This window comes from Thermobia domestica, chromosome 12, assembly GCF_964235325.1.
Source record: "Thermobia domestica chromosome 12, izTheDome1.hap1.1, whole genome shotgun sequence".
NCBI lineage: Eukaryota > Metazoa > Arthropoda > Insecta > Zygentoma > Lepismatidae > Thermobia > Thermobia domestica.
In genome coordinates, this window is record NC_137465.1 from 39313524 (window position 1) to 39334242 (window position 20719).

The 20719-nt window shown below is 35.0% G+C and overlaps 1 long non-coding RNA gene across 1 annotated transcript; it reads right to left on the reverse strand.

Moving 5' to 3' along the window:
- Window positions 1-935: 935 nt before the first annotated feature.
- LOC145665693 (uncharacterized) lies at window positions 936-14411 on the reverse strand. Its single transcript, XR_014127598.1, has 3 exons — window positions 14381-14411; window positions 9975-10104; window positions 936-1044 (listed from the first exon to the last, which is right to left on the reverse strand). It is a non-coding gene; the product is annotated as an uncharacterized LOC145665693 (long non-coding RNA).
- Between the last annotated feature and the right edge of the window lie 6308 nt (window positions 14412-20719).

The window sequence follows — 20719 nt, forward strand, 5'->3', positions numbered from 1 at the left end:
ACTTTCAGTATTTGTGTTCTTTATTGCAAAATGTTCTGAGGTACATTAAAGTCAGCTGTGCACGAACACATAGGAAAGGAGCTCCAGATAAACAAGTATTCTTCATATCCTAGTAGTTTTTTTTATACGTCTCTGCTTCACTTATGTTTTTGTCGTCCCAATGCATTACATTTTGAATTTTCTTAATCAACTACTTTTTATTTTCGTTGTGAAACTATCCTCGTTTGAAACTATACTCGGGACCAGAATACAGCAAATTATGGATGCGTTAAAATATTAAATAATACTTTTGATAAAGTGGATAGTTTCAAATATCTAGGATCAATATTAACAGAGGAAAATCATATTCACGGAGAAATTAAATGTCGACTAAAAGCAGGGAATTCGTGTTACTATTCGGTTCAAAATCACTTGTCGTCGCGAATTCTGTCGAGGAATTTGAAGCTTAAAATATACAAAATGATAATCATGCCTGTTGTTTTGTATGGCTGCGAAACATGGTCACTTACTCTGAGGGAAGAACATAGACTGAAAGTATTTGAGAACTAGATCCTGAGATGAATATTCGGACGCTTTTGTGAACGCGGCTTTAACCTCCGGGTTCCATAGGCCATAGAGTTAGTTAGTTAGTTAGTTATTGGTGAAACTATATATTTTGCATTTCTTAATACTTCTAGGGAATTTTCTCTTGTAATTTCCCTCCAGTTTTATTTCCGCGATTTTTTTATAGTCCATCGTTGTAGGCAAAACGAGGATTAGGCCAAACGTGGCAACACGGTCATAAAAGTGTCAGATAATTAGTTAGGCGAAACGAGTATTAGGCCAAACGATGCAATATCGTTGGACTCGACACTAAAACGTTTCATTTTAAGTTATTTTTTTCATATTTAAAGGAAAACATTAATTAATTATTTACCTTAATACCCATCGACACTCCTTGGATAAGTCATAAGTAAGGTCTGATATAAAGGCAATACCAACTGATCCGGTTAGATGATTGGAAGAATCCACTTAGAAATATCAAGTATTCAGTTCCTCTGCAATCTTAAAAAGAAAAAAACTCACAGCATATGAGCTAATTATTTTACTTTTTTCTTATACTAATAAAGTTATTTAACAGTACGATAAGATTGTTTATTATTATTACTTGGTGATGAAAACATTATACGGTCAATCCATGCAAAGTAATCGAGGAAAAAGAAAAAATTACCGCTCGACCTTTTAAAAAAAATCTAATTTTTTCATGAATGTTTAACCTATATCAGAGTACTTCAAATCACAAATAATTATTTTTTACAACAACCCACGGCGACACAACGGCTGCCGCCATTTTCTTCATGTAGTTCGGGGTCTCAAGTTAATACACGAAAATTTACAGACCTGTAGCTGCTCCCAAAGGCCTGAAAAAATCGTAAAGTTGGGGAATTATGCCCATTTGGCATATTTCACAGTTCCATATCTCCAATGGGCCTGGATGAAAATCTCTGAAATTTTGGGAATAGTTAGTCCTTTATGTGTTTTTGAGCAGAAGGGGTTCAAAGTATTAGGTAATGATATCATATTCTAGGAGGTGTTTTGTTCATAAATTCAACTGGAAATTTGTTGTTGTAAAGTAAAATAAAGTAGAATGAATGGTTAGTCCGAAGTCAGTGTTCACAGCAAGTAAGTGTTCACTGACTTGGATATATGTATATCAAACGAAAAGACAATTGTCTCCGGCATGAGTTGACAGTTAAAACAAAAATTAACATGATTGAATATCAGTCATATAGCAAGCAGCAAGGGCAAGGAGTACTTATGGACTTTTTTTTTTTTTGTTAAGTGTGCATTTTGACTTTCTTCGCCTTCTGTTGAGAGTGGCTTCTTCACCAGTACTACTGTGGGTGTGTTAAGGCAGTGTTATAACTAGAGGAAAGAAACGAGCTTGAGAGCCTTGACTGGACTTACCATTCATTCTACTTTATTTTACTTCGAAACAACAAATTCCCAGTTGAATTTATGAACAAAACACCTCTTAGAATATGACGTTATTACTTAATACTTTGAACCCCTTCTGCTCAAAAGCACAAAACCAACTTTCTTGTATGTTATGGTATACTAAAGGACGAACTATTCCCAAAATTTCAGATTTTTTCATCCAGGCCCATTGGAGATATTGAACAGTGAAATATGCCAAATTAGCACAATTCCCCAACTTTATGATTTTTCAGGCCTACAGGTCTGTAAATTTTTGTGTATTAACTTGAGACCCCGAACTACATGCACACACTATTCAGACCTCTACATCAAGTGTCTCCTCTTCCCAAACATGTATTCAATGTCCAAGGATGTTGCTACTGAAGGCCCAGATCACCCCTTTCAAGTGGTTTTAGGCAAAATTGTTAAAAGATCAAAGTTTTAGCTCTGAATGAGTTAGAGACATCCAGCATTTTTCAGCTTGTTAGAACAAATACGTGCTGAGATACTCAAAACAACATAAACGCCTAAAATCGAAAAAAAAATTGGCGCCAGCCACTGTGTCGCCATGGGATGTTGTAAAGAAAATAATTAATTGTGGTTTTGAAGTACCCTGACAAAGGATAAACATTCATGAAAGAATTAGATTTTTTGGATATGGTCGAACGGCTCATACTTGATCACTTAGAATGGATTGACTCTATAGTAAATATTATAAATTGTAACAAAATAATATTAATTATAATTTTCTAAATGCTCAAGCACTACTTATATTTGAAAACCTACAAATTTTGAAACTTTCATTATTTTATTTTTATTATTCTACAGTTGTAATTAAAGCTGAAGTATAAGAGTCAAGTGTTTTAACGAAGCTGTGTTCTTGTGGTATTACAACGAATTTAACTCGGAAAGAAACTATTTATTTCAAATTGTTTTTTTTTTTTTTAAAGTTTTGTTTTTCTTGCAATGCCGAAGCACAATGTGTTGTTATGCAGAAGGTTGTTTTCTTTATATTGAACGGAATTTGAATAGTATTCACCTTTCCAGGAACCTCATTGCTAGTACCGACGATATTCTCTTCGACCCACAATAATATCGACTGTCACACGCCATCGAACTTTGCGGTGAAGAAAACCACCGGTGGTGCACGGGTAAGAGTATTTAGTATCCATTTCTCTCTTCAAGCTTCTAAGAGGCCACGGGGGTGCACGCACGCAAATCATAAAGATGTATTTTCGGCAGACCAAAGCCACAGAAATCTGTTGCACTTGAATCATGAATTTTTACAGGAATCTCAAGTAACAGAATGACATCAGTTCAGATTTCCTGTTCCATTTGCTGATAAGGACTCAAATGTTTTGACAGCATGACCTGAAATCAGATTTATATAGATTCGTAGCACATAATTGTGGATCTTGGAAGTATGATGCATTCACTTTCACGTTTTTCAGTCTTATGTATTAGCAACTTTCCCACATAGCTGAATCCCGTTATAACATATGCGGAAATCTATTCTGGCATTGGCGAACAAAGCTGTATCGGCCCTTCGTATCTCTGTCACGATGTATCTGCGCCTGAATGTATAACCAGCAATGAGATATTTCTATGCTTCATCCATCGTGACAACTGTCTGCTATTTGGATCCCGACATTTGCTCTTCAGCAGTGGCGGATCTAGGCGAGGGCCGGAGGGGGCCTAGCCCCCTTAGTTTCTTCACTGACAACATAATTTAAGCTGTTACTTATATATTTTTGAAAGTTTCTATATACCTATTATATTCTGGGTACTGGCTGCCCCCCCCCCATTTTTTACCTTCTAGATCCCCCACTGATCTTCAGAGAGTTTTCTGCAATTCGTATTTGTTCTAGAGTGGGGCACGGTTTATATGTTATCAATGACGATGGTAGAAAAAGGAGAGCGGGTGGGTGGTGCCCAGAGGCGTACCCTGTCCCCAGAGCCAGATTGATTTTTGAACTAGCCCTAGGCAATTGAAAATAACTGGGTATTTTATACGCCCAGCTGTCCATTGTGAACTGAAATCTTACGGAGCAGGCTAGCACGAGGAGACCTATTATTTACATCATTGAAGCACATTATTGCTATACGTAATTTTATGATATTTTTATTTTATTTTTGGAAATGTATGAACATCCAGGTTTTTCCTTTAAATTTCTTAAAGGCCCTCAACAAAAGTGAGCCATTAGCTATACTTTTCTTAAGTTAGACTGAAATCTGACATTTCTTTACGCCCTTGTCTCCACCCCGGACATGTAGCCTACTTTATTCTAAATGAAGTAATATAAAACTATGCTTTTTGGTACTAAAAAATAGATGCCCCTCTCTTTCCTCCCTACACCTAAAATTTAAGATAGCATCGTCACTCAATGTTTTACGTGAGACTTACGAACGCACCTCAGCCGGAGTGTTTACAAATAGCTGTGTTCATAGTTGAAGTTAGATTTCTTTTTATCATGTTCAGTATAATACAAATAAGCAAGCGAATGGTATTTATTATTACGTACAGTAAAAATGGTAAAGTGGAGATACATGTAGAAGATAAGAAATAAACACATTTAAATGTATTATTATTATTATTATTATTATTATTATTATTATTATTATTATTATTATTATTTAAAATATCAGTAATACGAACTTTCACCTCGATTTTAAAAATTAGAGTCTAATTTTAAATAAAAATTTTCATATTAGATGTCACTCCGTACTGTTTGTGCTGGTTACCATTCTAATTGATATTATGAATTAGATGTTTTTAAAGTACCATACTGTAAATTGCAGTGAAATAAAATTTTCTAAAATTTTTATTGTCTCACAGAGAAACAAAGATCTAATTTCAATTCTCATATGTAATAATAAGCCTTTCTGCATTATTTCATGAGTCAGTTCTCTACTAAAATTATTCGTACAATTTCAGATTAACACGCACCAATCCGATGCCTCCATTTATTAATATTTGAGAAGGTTTCTGGCCCGAAACCTTAACTTAACCTACGATCAGCTAAACACCGTTACGTATTCCGTACGCATTTATACTGGTGAATCAACTAGAAATTCAGTACGCATTATCCCATTATTCATGAAATAAATTCTGAGTACTATAAACAATGGTTTTTGATAGATGATGATGCATACTATGATTCTGATTTACTTTGGGAGGGCTTTACCATTACCACGGCTTTACAACTAATAATTCGATGAAAATCATCTGAAAAGGTAATATCCATCTTGAAGAGGTAACATTTTTTATTAAGTGGAACAAGCTGGCTATACCATGCATTACTATAATTATAAATATGAATAACATATATTTAATCTCTTTAATGTTATGAGCGGTTTCTCAAAACAAAATCGCGTCCAGTCAAGGATTGGCCTCTTTATCTTGTTGGTGCTGAAAATTTGGTAGTCAAGCTACCCTGTACTTACGCCCTTACCCAGAATCACGAAATGAATTTAATGAAAATAAAAATATTTCTCCTAAATGGTATCAGTCTCGAAATAAAGTTAAAAATCACTACCACTGTCAGTAAGCAGCGATATGCTAGAACGCTGATGATAACACGCGTATATACAGCATTTTGAATTAAATTTTAAGTCACTGTGAGCAGGAAAATCCTGAAAATCGCTATTCCATTTCATAAGAGTACTCATAACAAACCACACGGGTAGGTATTTCCAATACTCTATAACAATTATAACATTACTGATTTCATGTTGAAAGTAGTGCGATAGTACACTATAAGTATTTACTAAACTTCTCAGAACCCACTTCACTTACCTCAAATGTTGACCGCAGGAAGCAGCACACGCAATATAAACAAACATTCGATTCCCAGTGGAGGCACTCGGTCGAAAAAGAGTAAAACGTTTTTTCAGGACAGCCATCTTGAATGAAGTTTTCCTGGGTTTTTCTCATTCACACAAGGCAAATGCCGGGTGGTACCTAACTTGTAGGTCCTAAGCTGCTTTCTTCCTTCCCCTATCCTTTCTTCTTTCCCTTTCCCCGGATTGTGTGATCGCGGAGGGACGTCATCCCTCAAAGGTGAAGGGCTAAATGGCCTTAGATACCGAAAGCCCAGAATTCTAAATCCTAAAATTCTAAATAAATAAATAAACATGATGGTTCGTCTATCTGTTTATGAGCGAGATCAGATCGCCGCGCTGGACCTCATGAACGGTCAGCAATATGTATAGATCTGAGTAGGTATTACCATTTCTTATGGCTCTATACTAAGAAGGAGGTGTACGTATCCTAACCTCGCACAGTGGAGGAAGTGGGCGTACGAATTTAATAGGTAACTGCCAACGTCCAAATTTACTTCCTTGAGAATAGTATTAACTGTTTCTGGCAGTTTCAGGAAGTTGGTCAATAACACAGGACCTTGCGATTTAACTTATTATTTTGTTTTCCTATTTAACGAAGGACATGCATGCTTTTCTAATAAACAAGAATCAATATTGTACAATTTATAACACTTTTTAATATATAGTTATTTTTCAGCAACCGCGTATCAAGGACATCTCAAGATAAATAGGCTACGAGAAGGTAATGTTTTCTTTTCTTTCAAGTGAACTGGAATTTTGATTGATTTCACTCATCTCTTCAAAACTTTCATAACTTGTTGCTTACACTTGGGATATTCGTAATGTTCAATGACCTAACTTAGGAACGTAGAAAAAGAAAATGGTTCGAAATTACATTTCGTTAAATTACTTGAATCTTAGATTGGTTTTGCAATGCTTATAAATTTGTGGTTTCGGCTATTATTATTTTGGGTTATATGATATAGTGTGTGTTTAGCGTAAGTAATATTTTCTTGGCTAGAAGACGGACTATTGAATACAGAAAGAAAGCAAAAAAGAAACTTGCATCGTGTTTTCTAGAAATAAAAGCAAGCTTTCGTCTAGTAATAAGGCATTGTGCAACTTGTTTTACTGCGTAATCTGGCACAGTTATATTGCAAAAATTAGAAAAGCTTCGTTTAGTTTTCCTTTTGCACAATTTCATTTTTAGACAAGAGAAAGACTTTAAATGAAACAATTCTTGGATCTCATTATAAAAGCGCGAGGAAATATTGAATCCCATTTTTTGAGAGTTTAACTTCCTTTAAAGCCTGTTTGTATAATTGCTTCCTCCCTCATTTTCATGTTACTGAAGTGTCTGAGCAGTAAAAAATTTTGCGAATTGAAATTGGAAAATCTTGTTAATAATAATTTGCTCAATTAACGAGGGATTTTCGAAACTTAAAGTTTGTTACTAATTGGATACAGTTAACCTTCGAAATTTTCATGTTTGTCGTTGTTGGTATAATCCTACTTTGTTGCTTTGTTAATTGTTATTTATGCTCTATATGCTATATTCCAAATTTGTTACAACAAATGTATACCTGTTAAAATTTCATTTGTTTTCACACGTAACTTCAGAAAGTTTTCTTAGTATAGTTAGTAGAGGTGTATTTTATATTTTGGAAATATGTTTGTCCAGAGTTAAGCTTATTCCAGATACCTATGTATCATCTCACTGCGTCGTCAGTGACAGTGATGATATACAGTTTGCACATTTTGTACATACATCTGGGACATACTTGGACAACAGAGTATATTACAGTTTCCTACTGTGTCTAAAAGTAGTCTCTGTATCTTTTGCAGTGTATTTGAAAAATAAATTGGTTTACATAAAATAGCTAGAAGAAGGAGAGAAAGACTTTTTCGTTAACATGAACAGATGCACTAAATAAAAAATACATAGAATATACAGAATTATACACACAATAATAATAATGAACTTAACATAGGAATACAAATAAATACTATAAAATAAATTTTACCCAGCCCTGGAGTTTATCCTAATTAACTTGTAATAATTAATATATATTTGTATCTACATTTATTTAATATAATACAAGCACGTGGCATTTGCACCAGGTATCTCTATCATTCATTCTTTGTGACTAACTGGTAAGCATTCAAGCTTTGGGAATCGAATTCCCCTGAAAACCCAATTTACCGCCTTTTCAGCTCTCATATACCTGATAAAAAAGTTGCATCCAGAAGGTGGTGTTGTGCATGGAGTAACCAATTGAGACGGCGACAGAATACGTGTATGGACGAGGCCAATTAAGATTACCATTACACTATATGCTTTCACTTTTAATACCCAGAAACAAAACCACTTGCGAAATACTGTGTTCAGACTCTGGTCAAAAAATGGCGTCAAATCAGGTTCTGTCCGAACACCGAAAATTGTTCGTGATATTCTGCACCAGATAACAAGAAACCCACAAAAGTCTACCCAGAAATTATCTCAGTAGGTCGGTATGTCACGAACAACATGTCAGCCAATGCTGATGCTTCTTTTAAAACTATACCGAGAGACAAATGTACAGGAACTGAAGGAAACAGACACATAAGAACGGGTTGCGTACTGTAATTGGTTATTGACGGATATTTGGAGCCTCTCCTATAGTTTATGTCCGACGAAGCGTTGTGCCGTTTCTCAGGATACGCTAATAGCCAAAATACGCAGCACTGATCTGCTGAGAATCCACACATCTTTAGAGAAAAGACCCCTTTATTATCAAAAAGTTCGAGTTTCGTACGGAGTTTCAGGGATATATACCTGTAGTGAGTCCAGTGTTCTTTCACTCAAAACTGAACAGTGAAGTTTATCATGATTTCTTGGAACACTTTTGTCACGAACTGGCATCACAAGAAAGAATACAGTAACATTTACTACTAGATAAAGGCACATGCCACACTTTGAAAGAATCCTTGGCGTTGGTGCATCAACAGTTTGCAGAAAAGCGTAAAGTAAGCAAGAGATCATGACCCCTTTGTTCCCCGAATTTATCTTTCTATGATTTTTATCTTTTGAATCAGGATGCTTAAAGCAAGGGTGTATGCCAATAAACCGCACAATCTGACTGCAAAGCAGTAAAATATTACCTACACCATCCAGAATAACACCCGTGAGAGTCACATGCAGTGTCAACTAATATGCTGCGACGTGAGCTGAAGTTCTTTGACCTTAATGGAGACTGCTCTCAGCGTCTCTTGTAACACACAAGTAAGCAGAAGTTACATTTTCCTACTCTTTCGGTCCGTAGCCGGTACTACCACGATGAGTTACCTTCTACTAACATAACCCAGTACAACTGTAAGATATTAAGTAAGGGACTATATTGCCCCACCAGTTCGCCAAGGTCTCTATTGTGGGCGCCGCCTGATTTAATTAAAAGAATTATGAAGTAATATTCGAAATTAAATTATCTGCGGACCAACGAACCCTCACAACAAGTGAAAATTTCACCATTGTCGGCCAAGGTAGCTAACAGCAGGAATACGCTTCCTCGTTACTCACTCAAAAACGTAGATAAAACACATGCAAGGAAAGCTAATAGCTAATGGCATGTGACTATTAACCAAGTAGAAGATCGAAAACAACTGAAATGAAATCACAATATTTTTTAGGCTCAGGCCTAAATATTTAAATATACAATTAAAGTATTTTATAGTGCAAGAATAGATAAGTAAATAGTTGTTCAAAATATTCGTCCACTGTTCCTACAAACTGTGTTACTTATAATTGTTTGCCATGCAGCACGTGTTTTCTACTTCTTTCTTCACTTGGAGCTCACTATTTGCTCCTCCAACACTGAACTCCCAGTTCCCACCTGCTCCTGCGGCCGTCGAGTACGAAGTGAACGATTCTCTCCCGCTGCGTGCCGAGAATAGCCACTACGTAGGCTCGCCAACTGGACAGCAATGTTGCCAACCTGTAGGGTGACGTCAAATGGAGAGTTCTGCTGGAGGGGAGTACCATAATATCTTTCGCTTTCACTTTCCCAATTAAACCGAAATCTCAATTATAAAATTAGGAATAAAAATAAGAGAGACCTTGTTACAAAAAAGTTGCTTTCCGTCCGTTGGACTCGACACTAAACCGTTCCATTTTAAATTATTTTTTCGTATTTAAAAGAAAACATTAATTAATTAATTACCTTAATAGCCATCGACACTCCTTGGATAACAGTCATAAGTAAGGTCTGACATAAAGGCAATACCAACTGATCCGGTTAGATGATCGCAAGAATCCAGTTAGAAATATCAAGTATTCAGTTCCTCTGGAATCTTAAAAAAAAAAAAAAAAAAAAAACTCACAGCATATAAACAAATTATTTTACTTTTTGCTTATACTAATAAAGTTGTTTAACACTACGATAGAATTGTTTATTATTATTACTTGGTGATGAAAGCATTATACGGTCAATCCATACAAAGTGATCGAGAAAATAAGTGCCGCTCGACCTTTTCAAGAAAAAATTAGTTCTTTCATGAATGTATAACCTATATCAGGAACTTCAAAACCACAATTAATTTTTTTTTCCAACATCCCATGGCGACACAACGGCTGCCGCCATTTTGTTTTTGTTTTATCAATTTTTGGCGTTTACGTTGTTTTGAATATCTCAGCATGTATTTGTCCTACCAAATTGAAAATTGTTGGACGTCTCCAATTCGTGCAGAGCTAAAACTTTGATATTTTAACGATTTTGCCTAAAACCATTTGAAAGGGGTGAAAACAGAGCCTACAGCAGTAACATCTTTGGACATTGAAGACATGTTTGGGAAGAAGCAACAACTGACGTAGAGGTCTGAAATTGTGTGTGCATGTAGTCCGGAGTCATAAAAAATTTAGAGACCTGTAGCTGCTCCCAAAGGCCTGAAAAAATCGTAAAGTTGGGGAAATATGCCAATTTGGCATGCTCACTGTTAAATATCTTCAATGGGCCTGGATGAAAAAATCTGAAATTTTGAGAATAGTTAGTCCTTTAGTATACCATAACACACAACAAAGCTCGTTTCGTGTTTTTGAGCAGAAGGGATTCAAAGTATTAAGTAATGACGTCATATTCTAGGAGGTGTTTTATTCATAAATTCAAAGTATGTTGGAAATTTGTGTTGTGAAGTAAAATAAAGTAGAATGAATAGTTAGTCTAGTCAAGGCTCTCAAGCTCGTTTCTTTCCTCTAGTTATAACACTTTCTTATCACACCCACAGCAGCACTGGTAAAGAAGCCGCTATGAACAGAAGGCGAGGAAAGTCAAAATGCACACTTAAAAAAAAAGTCCTTAAGTACTCCTTGCTCTTGCTGCTTGCTATATCAATGATATTCAATCATGTTTATTTTTGTATTAACTGTCAACTTATGCAGGAGACAGTTGTCCTTTCGTTTGATCTACTTTCCGAAGTCAGTGTTCAAAGCGAGTAAGTGGGCCTGTTCACTGACTTGGGAATGTAGATCAAACGAAAGGACAATTGTACACAAAAAAACACAATACACATAATTTTTTAAAAATACAAATTACTAAATTTAAATATTATTATTATTATTATTATTATTATTATTATTATTATTATTATTATTATTATTTATTATTATTATTATTATTAGTGTTATCTAAAATATCCGTGATACGAACTTCTACCTCGATTTTAAAAATTAGTCTAATTTTAAATACAAAGTTTCATATTAGATGTCACTCTTTTGCGTTTCTGCTGGTTACCATTCTAATTGATACTATGAATTAGATGTTTTTAAAGTACCATACCAGAAAATTGCAGTGAAATAAATTTTTCTAAAATTTTTATTCTCTCATAGAGAAACAAAGTTCTAATTTCAATTCTCATATGCAATAATAAGTCTTTCTGCATTATTTGAAAAGTCACTTCTCTACTAAAATTATTCGTACAATCTTTAGCTCAACGCACTCATCTGATGCCACTCTTTAATTTTTGAGAAGGTTTCCGTCCCCGAAACCTTAAACTATATTAAACCTACGATCCGCTTAAGACCTTTACGTATTCCGTAAGGATTTACACTGGTGGATCTATTAGAAATTCAGTACGCATCATCCCATTATTCATAAAATAAATTCTGAGTACTATAAACAATGGTTTTCGATAGGAGATGATGCATACTATGATTCTGATTTACTTTGCGAGGGCTTTACCATTACCACGGCTTTACAACTACCATGTTTCCTTGAAATAATTCGATGAAAATCATCTGAAAAGGTAATATCCATCTTGAAGAGGTAACAATTTTTATTAAGTGCAACAAGCTGGCTGTACTATGCTTTAGTATAATTATAAAAATGAATAACATATATTTAATCTCTTTTATGTTATGAACGGTTTCTCAAAACAAAATCGCGTCCAGTCAAGGATTGGCCTCTTTATCTTGTTGGTGCTGAAAATTTGGCAGTCAAGCTACCCTGTACTTATGCCCTTACCCAGAAATGAATTTGATGAAAATAAAAATATTTTTCCTAATTGGTATCAGCCTTGAAATAAAGTTAAAAATCACTAGTATTGTCAGTGAGTGGTTTTCGATCGTGGGCAGCAATATGCTAGAACGCTGATGATGACACGAGTGTATAGAGCATTTTGAGTTAAATTTTAAGTCCCTGTGAGCTCGAAAAGCTTGAAAATCACTATTCCATTTTATAAGAATAGTCACAACAAACCACATGGGTAGGTATTTCCAATTCTCTATAGCAATTGTAACATTACTGATTTCATGTTGAAAGTAGTGCGATAGTACAGTATAAGTATTTACTAAACTTCTCAGAACTCACTTCACTTACCTCAAACGTTGACCGCTGGAAGCACCACGCGCAATATAAACAAACGTTCGATTCCCGGTGGGGGCACTCGGTCGAAAAAGAGTAAAACGCTTTTTCAGGCCAGCCACCCTGAATGAGGTTTTCCTGGGTTTTCCTCACTCACATCAGGCAAATGCTAGGGTGGTACCTAACTTATAGGTCCCAGGCCGTTTCCTACCTCCCCCAATCCTTTCTTCCTTACTTTTCCCCGGATTGTGTGCTCGCCGAGGGACGTCATCCCTCGAAGGTGAAGGGCTAAATGACCTTAGATACCGAAAGCCCAGAAACATAAATCCTAAAAAAAATTAAAAAATGGTGGATCGTCAATCTGTTTGTGAACAAGATCAGATCGCCGCGCTTGACCTCATGAACAGTCAGCAATAAGTATAGATCTCAGAAGGTGTTACCATTTCCTGTGGCTCTATACTAAGAAGAAGGTGTACGTATCCTAACCTCGCACAGTGGAGGAAGTGGGCGTACGAATTTAATAGGTAACTGCCAACATCCAAATTGACTACCTTTAGAATAGTATTAACTGTTTCTGGCAGTTTGATGAAGCTGGTTAACAACACAGGATATATGTTGCGATTTCATTTATTATTTTGTTTTCCTATTTAACTAAGGACATGCATGCTTTTCTAATATACAAGAATCAATATTGCACAATTGATAACAATTTTTAATAGATGGTTATTTTTCAGCAACTGTGTATCAAGGACATCTCTGGATTCATAGATTACGAGAAGGTAATGTTTTCTTTTCTTTCAAGTGAACTGGAATTTTTATTGATTTCACTGATTTCTTCTCCCATTTCTATTAAATGTTGCTTACTTTGCCGAAGCTCATTTGCGTTATGTCGTTGTTAATAATACTTAAGTAAAATTTGACTAATGAATACTGTATTAATTATCATAAAAATAATGTTCACAAGGTTCGGACATTGAAATACCAGGTACAATATTGAAGAAGAAACCGGTTTACTGGAACTATTAATATTACATCGTACAATGGAAAAAACTATTTCGTACTAGCGAAATGCATTTATCCCTTTACTATTTTCCAGTTATAGATTGATGTGAGTGGTTAGCAAGGGTAACAACGGTGCTTCAAATCCAATTTTAAAGTTGTAAACTATGCCTTAGGAATACGATTATTAATTCTATAATACTGAAAATAACATTTCAATTAATTTTATAGTCAAATTGTATAAAAGTAATTGCGTTAAATATCTAGTTGCAGATTTAAAGGCAATCAGAAAAACCACTTAATTAATATGTCTCAAATAATGTTAAATAAAATTCATCTCACATTTTTAAGTTGTACATCGAATAGATATATATCGAATAGATAGGCCTATATATGTAATAATAAAATATCAATCATTATTCGGTTGGTGGGTTCTGGATTCGATTCCCGGTAGGGGCACTCGGTCGAATAAGTGTAAAACGCTTTTTCAGGCCAGCCACCCTGAATGAGGTCTTCCTGAGTTTTCCTCATTCACACAAGGCAAATGCCGAACTTATAGGTCCCAGGGCGTTCCTTTCCTTTCCCCGGATGGTGTGCTCGCTGAGGGACGGCATCCCTCAAAACGTGATGGGCTAAATGGCCTTAGATGCCGAGAGTCCAGAAATCTAAAGTCCTAAAATCCTAAATCAATCATTATATTGGCAATAAATTTAAAAAAGAAACAAAGGAAAATAATTTGCTCTTGAATCTGTGGTAAGTATAAAATTACTTACTTTGTGAAATATTAAGCTTCCACCAGACGCACACCTTCTTTGCTTGTGAGTATCTGAAAAATATACGTAGAAATTTCCAAAATATATAATGCTGCTAGTACGCGTATTATAAAAATGTGTAAACATACTATAGAGAACTTAAATATAGAACTTCTGTTACAAATATAGTATTTTGCTAAATACAAATTTTTGGTAAAAATGAGTTTTTACTGTAATGGAATATTTGCAGTATATGCAAAGACTTAACAATAAGCTTTCCCCTTCGTATGGAGAGTAGTGAATGAAATATCCGTACAAAATATATTCACATCTTCAGTTACAAATTTGAATGTTTTATGTTTCTTGATACAAGAGGTTTGAAGATATGTCTGAGATGAGTGAGAGTGTAAAACTGTTCTTATCTCTTTTCAGAAACAGCAAAGAGTCGATAGTGTGTCTGAAGTATTGCCCCTCTGCGTAACCGATGAGAATGAATTTTATGATTGTCTTCTGATCATCGATGAATACTGGCTACTTCAACATTACTCACAGACTAAAGTTATGAATAAACAATTGAAACATTACACCCACCCATAAACGCATGTGCGCAGCGTTCAATCAACAGGGTAATGTTTTCAATTTTGTGGGAGTAATCCGCACTGATTATATGATCAAGGCGCGACTAGGCTCTACTACAGGGGTTTGCTCATTTAAACATCGTGATGAGATGAAGGTAAAGCATGGTGACATATCCAATAAAAGTATCAGTTGGTTTAGTTTACAATGTCATCAGTCTTCTTCTTTCCAAATGTTAAGATTTCAATGAAAAGTAGGCACTTTTATTCGTATGCTGACATTTACACTACCAAGCAATGTTTTTTTTAGTCAATGTGACACTTTCACCAAATAATGACTGAAATTTAAAAGACAACTTCAAAAGTAAGTTTGTGTTAATTTACACGATGACTGTGTGGAAAAGAGCAAATAATGTGAGTATCAAACACCCAATTTCACTCTTTTAATGTGAAGGCAAAAACTTATTGATAATTTTTCGAATATGTGCAAATATTGACTTCTACAGGGTGTCCAATATTCAATGGAACCCTGTGTTTGGGATAGCAGAACTTTTGAACCTGAAGTGATACACGAATAATGGTTACACCAAAATGAAGCCTTATTCATTCATATATTTTTAAACTAGGAAGCAACGATTGAAGTACACTAGGAACCGCACAGTGTTGCCAGATGCAACCGAAGGTTTTTTTTTTTTGCAAAACATGTAAATAGACACATAACTCATACGTATGGTGTTCTATTGTTAATTTTCAGTTTGTTTAGTTGGAGTGGTTTGGAAACTATGGAGCAGAAAAAAGAATTTTTCATATCAACCGATAACTAATCGGATGAGGCCTCTGTAAGGGGGAACTAGGGAAATCGTAGTTTTCATAAATTAATACTCTGGATTGGCAACTTTGTTGATGTTTCAGTGGAACAAAGGTGTGTTAAGGATCTGTCTACATTATGCAATTCCTGTAAACAACGAAAAAGAAACTTTGAAATTATCATGATAAAACGTTTACTTACATGCACCCGGCAACACTGCTGCTATCAGAAATCAGTTACCAGATCTACTGCGGATGCTGGGAGTGTCCCCTGTTTTGATTCAAACACTGGTTCACACGTTTCATCAGGTTGGAAGCAGCTTTACGGATATTAGAAGTGTTAATGTTCTCAATGGCACTTATTATTATTATTATTATTATTATTATTATTATTATTATTATTATTATTATTATTATTATTATTATTATTATTATTATTATTATAATATTATTATTATTATTATTATTATTATTATTATTAGCATTTATTGGCCGCTTAGCTGGGCTAAATTGAGAAAAAATAATAATATGCTCCGTTATTCAGTCACTTTTTACTATTACTAAAGCGCTATTTGATATTGGTCATTTTCGATGAGTTTTATATATCCCTCTCCCCTTCCCATGTTGCGGAGCACGGCATCTTCAGTGTCATTGTTCATCTCGGCCATCCGGAAAACTATGAATTAGACAATGATATTGGTCATTTTGATCTCCATGTTGCGGGCTGAATTTGGATTTAAACGGCATTAGATATGTCACTGTTCATCTCAGCGATTCAAAAAATTATAGATTCGATACTAATATCGGTCATTTTTCCTTCTCCTTTAAATGTTGCTATCCTTCACCCTTCCTTTAGTTACACCATCAAAATGATATGAAGAAAACCATCTCGGGTTCGAACTTCATATAGGTTGAAAATTTTATCGAGATTAATACGGTGTTTCAAGATATTACATTTTATTTATGTTTTTGGAGCCGCGGCGGCACGGTGTGAGAGCGTTAAACTCTGGTGTTTGGGGTCCCGGGTTCGATCCCAGTCCCCGCCAAGTGAACTTTATGGTGAACAAACATCGTGTGCGTGGGTTTTCTCCAGGTTCTCCCGTTTTCTCCCACTTTCTTCATTCCACCATTTCATACATTTCTCATCATCACCGTCTCCTTTAGCCTAACCGGCGTAACCGTGGGACGTAAAATTAAAGATTCCGTTTTCATTTCTTTTCAATTTTCAGTCCAAAAATAAAAAAAAAATAATGAAATCACACACTTCAAATTCCGCCAAATAAAATTTCGAATGATTTACGAAGAGTTGCAATAAATATTCAGATTACAAAACTAATCCTATACAACACGAAACCTCAAATTGTTTAAAATATGGAATTAATCGGGTTTGTTTCTGCTTTTCTCATGAGGTTATTTGCAGGTTTGGGATTTAACAGTTTATGAAACTGAATATGGTAGAGAGATTTAACTGGTTTTGCATCTGTTACCATGATGGATTTAACAAGTTTTGGTAATTGGCACATATTTCAATCTCAATTTTAACTAGTTAAAATGGCTTTTTCTACTGAATACTATTTGGAAATAAGTAATTTTTCCAGAGCAGCCACTATCTCATTTTTTTAAAAGTGAATTTAACGGGTTTTGCCATTGTCCCACTCATATATAGTATATATATCGACACGTTCTCCAACGATCCAAACGATTTATGGTATGGATACCAAATCTTAAGAATAGATTTCATCTCAGCTTGAGTCTTCTATTAAAGTAAGAACTAGTACAACTTTCGGTTTCAATATTGATTCCTAAATATTAAAAATCGTAAGAGATAATGAGAAATCGTTTTTGATGTGAATTCAGCTTCCGATAAACAGGTTGCATGTCTCAAACTATCACTCTGTTACTGCAGTAAGTTATAGATATATTTCCCGTTTCAATATTGAATGTGCATAATTTGGACATCTACAGTAATTTAACAATGTAAAAAGAAACTCACATATAAGAGAACAAGGTATAAATGTTTTCATAACTTTGCTTATTGCACCAAACACCAGTAAACCTCAGCCAAGACGGACACCCAACTGAATAAGGGGTTCAGCCGGATAGTTAGTAGACAACGTTCGGTTCATCGTATGGACTTCAGAAGACGATAACCCACGAGGTTACTACTTGTCATTATATGTCACTACGGTTAATGTTTTACACTGGGAACAGAATGCCGTTTCCGGACCATAAAAACGAGTAGCATGGTGCGATGCAGAGTTTGCAAAAACCATGTTTTTTTTTTTAAAAAAAAGCAATAAACCCGTTTTTTTTAACACTAGAACGGCGGCTGGGTCATTTTTGACCCATTTCGAACTTTACGTTTTAACAACTTTTCTATTTTCTTACGAATCGGATCGAATTATTGTGAGTTTTACTCGTTCTCTTGAAGAAATATTTGTACTAAGTATCTTTTGTTAGTGATATTTTGTTACATTGTAGCAACACTGCGTCTTTATCTTGCGACCGTTCTTTCTCATAATACTCTCCCATTCCACCTCGTGTTCAAGACCAGCTTCTCAGCAATTTTGTCAGTTTAGTTGGATTTAGTAATACTTTAGAGAGTGTGTTGATTAGGAGAATCTCATTATTTTCGGACTGATGTGCTATTTCAAACACTCATAATGAGCAAGAAACTGATGACACCGGATGAAATACTTGCAAAATTCAATGACATAAGTGAGGCCGAGTCTGACGCTGAATACGTTGTTATTTCTTCAGATGAAGAGTACCTGCCGAATAACAACAAATATGACGATTCGGATGAAATATCGGAAGAGAAAGAGATAAGCACCGAAAACCATACTTCTGCAAATAAGCGTCGTAAAAACAGGTAAGATTATTATTATTATTATTATTATTATTATTATTATTATTATTATTATTATTATTATTATTATTATTATTATTATTAAACACATATTATATGCCTTACATCGTAACAAAATATTCATAATAATTTCAATCATTTTAACAAAAAAATTCCAAACAATTTGCATGCTATTGTGAAAATATATAGCTAGTTTTTTTTTTTTTGTATCACTATGTTGAAATGTTTCATGAGAAGACGTTTATAGCACAAAGAAATAATAATAAATAAACCACAGCCATATTCGATCCACTATTGGATGAGGCCTCTCCCCGGAGGGAGGGCTTGGTCTACTGCTCCCACGCTGACCAGACGGGTTGGGACAAGGTTCCTATATACCAGACGGGTTGGGAGAGGAAAGCCAAAGCTCTCTCTGTGATCGCCATTATATGACCGCCCCGCTGGTTTAATGGTGAACGTGGATGACTACGGATTGAGGGATCCCGAGTTCGATTTCCGGCGCTGCCAAGAATTCTCAGACTACTAGCCTGTGGCGTAACCAGAAATTTCAAAGCTACTGAAACCAAAACGTTTAGAGGTCTAAATGGGAGACAACTTACTTTCTCGTGTGTTTGGATAAATTATATTTCAATCAAAGAAGTAGAATCTCTAAAGGAGTTGTTCGAAAGAACAGGTAGTTTACCATTCTTTTCATGTCAGAGCTTTCATGATTAGAACCTAGCATATCTTATTTATAAAACAATCACTCTATGCTGACTTTTTCTGGTTTGAACTACTGCAAGTTTCGACTTTGTATGCTATTTTAGGTTATGTCAGGTTATGTTCCCACAAATTCTAAATAGGAAAGTTATAGAAATGCATAGATGCGTTTACACTCATATTAGTAAAATATTTTTTTTGTGTGTAATACGTCACGTTTTTATTTGTAAACAATGTTTTTGTATGACCCTTCCCCTTGTAGAGGAGTGACTGAACTTTGTTCTGTGTATGACTGCAAGTTTAGATGTGTGTAGATCAGGTTAGTTTAGTTCAGTTAGGTCATGCGCTTGAAGAAACTATCTAAGAATAAAAACTATCTAGGAATTAGAATGATATATAACATTACTATATAATAAACTGACATTGTATATAATACATTTAATAATATCATTCGAACAATATTATATTCATAAAAAATAGCATGTTTCTTAAATTTGCATTATTGGCATAAATACATTGATCAATAAACATTAAGCTAGAGTTCAAAGAAGTTTTTTTGTTTTATTGAATGAAAGTCACACTTTATTATGCAATAAATATTAGTGGTTTAGAATACAAATAATTAATAAAAATGGAATGGGTCATTTTTGACCCACTCCCACCGTTCTAGAGAGTATCAAAAACTCCGCCGTTCTAGTGTTAAACCCGGTCCGCCTTATGCAGAGTCGTTTCGAAGTATGATTAGAGTCATACTAAACTACTGACTATTGCAGGAGACTTACGTTAGCCGAACTCTTTAGTATGGCACTAATTGCGCCGCAAAACGACTCTGCATAAGGCCCGGTATTTTTTGGGCTGAAACCAGGTTTTTGTTTAAATAATTTGCTTTATGTATTTATATCACATATGGAGAGAAATACGTTTGTTTCATCTTGGTGTTATTATGCAACAACCGGGTTATGCTGGAAGATGTCGCATAAGCTTAAACGGAATCAAACCGCTTCTCGGCTTACATCCGAGAGAAATTGTCCTCCATTTGAACTCGAAACAGGGACTAATTGACCATAAATGTGATATGTCTGCCGACTCACTCATGAAGGACCCCTGGTAAAAATACGTTGTTCTGATCTTTAGGTACTTGTTAATGTAACTGTCAAGCGTCATTTCAGAAGGACAAAAAGATAACCAGTTGCACAAGTGAAACCATTATACAGAATTACATATGGACAATTTCAAAATGCTGCAGAGTACAGAAGTACTAACTTAGTCCGAGTTAGTTCATTACGACTTTTATTAGTCCAAGTTAAAGAGATACATCGCGAAGAAGAAATAGAGTTAATTTGCATATCAGTAAGAAAAGTGAACAAAGATACGAATTATTTGAGTCCACTTTGGCTCTGACCTATTTAT